We start from the raw sequence: 2500 nt of genomic DNA, 5'->3' as shown, positions 1-2500 counted from the left end.
TGATCTGAGGTCGCGGCTCGGAGGGGACGGAGAAGGTGCCCGCGAAGCGGGAGAGGGCGGGACGGAGGGAGAGGGGCCGCGCGCCAGCGAGGCGCCGAACCGCGGTCGACCGCCCGGTCCCCCTCCCCCTCAACCGACCCACCCACCCACGCCCGAACACGGGGTTCGGGCGGGAGGGCGGAAGGGCGGAAGGAAGAAGGGAGGCGGACGGGACGGGGACGGGAGCACGAGCCGGCGACGTGGCACGGGACGGGCGGGCGGCGAGAAGGGAAGCCGCGCGCGCGCGCGACGCCGGGCCCAGGCCGGAGGCGTCGTCGTGCCGTGGAGGAGGGTAGAGGGGGGCGGCGGCGGCAGCCGCCGGTCGGTCGGTCGTGAGGCGGGCGGGTCCGAAGAAGCCCGGCGGCCGCCCCGCGGCGACCGTCAGGGCCCCTTGCCCCACCACGCGACACCAACCGCACCGGCGAGCGCCGCTCCGCTCCGCTCCGCTCCCACCCGTCCTCCGCACGGCCACGAGACGCCCACGACGGGCGACGGACGCGCGGCGGCGGCGCCCCCGAAGAACGCCGCCCCGGGGGCCCAGGGGCACGAAGCGCGGCCGCGGACGCAGCCCGGGGGAAAGCGCGCAGCGGCGGGCGACGCCGCGGCGTCCCGCGGGTCGCCGCCGGGGCACGCATCCCCGGGTCGCGGCCGCGCGCGCGCCTCGGCCACGGCGAGGAGCCGCCCGTCCCGACGGGGCGAGGCGGGGGCCGCGGTGGCGCGACGGGAGGGTGGGGGCGGCGCGGCGCGGAGGCCCTAACCGCCCCCACCCACCCCGGCACCACCGCGACGCACCCGGGCACGCGCCCCGGAGAACGCTTGCGGCGCGAGGAGGGGCTCCCGGTGGGAACGCGGCGGCCGCGGCCGCGGCCACGCGCGAGCTCCCCCCCCCCGTTTTCTCCCTTCCCTTTCGCGGGCGGCACCTCCCGGGCCTCGACGCCGCCTGCCGCCTGCCGCCGCCGCCGCCCGCCCCCGCGCCCTCCCGGGCGCGGGGGCGGGACCGGCCGGAGGAGGGACAGACGGCGCGAAGGCAGAGGCGCCGTGTCTGCACTTAGGGGGACGGAGGGCACCGCGGCCCTGCGAGGAAACCCCCAGCCGCGCGACCCCGCGGGCACACACCCGGGGGGGCGCGATTGATCGTCAAGCGACGCTCAGACAGGCGTAGCCCCGGGAGGAACCCGGGGCCGCAAGTGCGTTCGAAGTGTCGATGATCAATGTGTCCTGCAATTCACATTAATTCTCGCAGCTAGCTGCGTTCTTCATCGACGCACGAGCCGAGTGATCCACCGCTAAGAGTCGTACGAGAATTTTCTTCTGCCTTCGGTTCTGTGGCACGGCACGTCTCCCGCCCCCACCCACCCCGGGAGGGTGAGAGGGGGGGGTCGCCTCGGGCCGGCCGAGTCAGAGAGAAATCAGACCGGAGGGGTCGGGAAGGTTTCACAACGGGGCGCAGCCGGCACCGACACCGCGCGTGCCGGCTCGGACACCCCACAGGCGCCCGGGGGTTCCCGCCTCCCGCGGGGACGCGCCACCACGCGGCCACCGGCCGTCCGACGGGCCCGCCGGGTGAGGCCCCACCCGACGGACACGGCGGCGGCGGCGGCGGCCAGCGACGTGGCGCGGCGCCCCGGCCCGGTGGAGGCGGAGTCCGTGGGACGAGGGACGGACCTCCCACGTCCCCACGGGCCCGACCGCCCCGACCCCAAGGCGGACGGGCGACTCCCCCGAGGGTCTTTAAACCTCCGCGCCGGGACGCGCTAGGTACCTGGAGAGGGCGAGGCGGGCGAGGCGGGGACGGCACGGACCCCCCCCACCAGCCCCAACCGCCGGCCACCGCGCCCCGACGCCGACCACCACACCCCGGCCACGGCCGGGGGTCCTCGCCGCCGCGGGCCCTCGACACGGGGCCACACCGGGCACCGGCCGGCCACCGCCCACGCCACCGAGTCCCACACGCCAACGCGTGCCGACGGCATCCTAAGCCCACTCCCCACGAGGCCGGGCGGAGAGGGCCCTCCCCCCGCGTCCCGACGACAGACCACCCTCCTTCCCACCTCCACACCCCCAACCCCCCAAGGCCCGGCAGGACCCCCAACCCGCACCCGCGTTCCCGGGGTCCCCCTTCTCGCCACGGGGGACGAGGGGGGCCCACGACGGGACGCGGGCCACAAGCGGGCAGGGCGCCTCGGGCGCGTGGGGCGGGAACCGGGAGGCGAGGGGAGAGAGCCGGCCGGACGGGGAGAAGAGGCCCGAAGCTCGCTCGCTCGGGTGGGGGGAAAAGGCGAGAGGAGAGGCACGTGGCAAGGCGGGGCGGCGGGATCGGAGGAGCAAGAGGGCCCGACGACCGGCCCGGGGGAACCGGGTCCAGGGCGAGCAGCGGGAGGCGGCCACGGCCGGGAGGAGCGGCCGGCGCCGGAAAGACGAGGGCGCGGCGTGGGGAGGGGAGGGGGGCGGGCACGGCCCA

General features: G+C 77.8%; 1 non-coding gene and 1 pseudogene across 1 annotated transcript; both read right to left on the bottom strand.

The window, feature by feature from the left end:
* The window catches only part of LOC141574897 (28S ribosomal RNA), a 5093-nt pseudogene extending 5080 nt beyond the window's left edge, over positions 1–13 (bottom strand).
* A 1168-nt stretch (positions 14–1181) lies between these two features.
* LOC141574891 (5.8S ribosomal RNA) lies at positions 1182–1334 on the bottom strand. Its single transcript, XR_012502018.1, has one exon. It is a non-coding gene; the product is annotated as a 5.8S ribosomal RNA (ribosomal RNA).
* Between the last annotated feature and the right edge of the window lie 1166 nt (positions 1335–2500).

Source organism: Camelus bactrianus, chromosome 23 (genome assembly GCF_048773025.1).
Source record: "Camelus bactrianus isolate YW-2024 breed Bactrian camel chromosome 23, ASM4877302v1, whole genome shotgun sequence".
NCBI classification, from domain to species: domain Eukaryota; kingdom Metazoa; phylum Chordata; class Mammalia; order Artiodactyla; family Camelidae; genus Camelus; species Camelus bactrianus.
The sequence above is the reverse complement of the archived record's forward strand: the minus strand, read 5'-3'. Positions and strand labels throughout refer to the sequence as shown.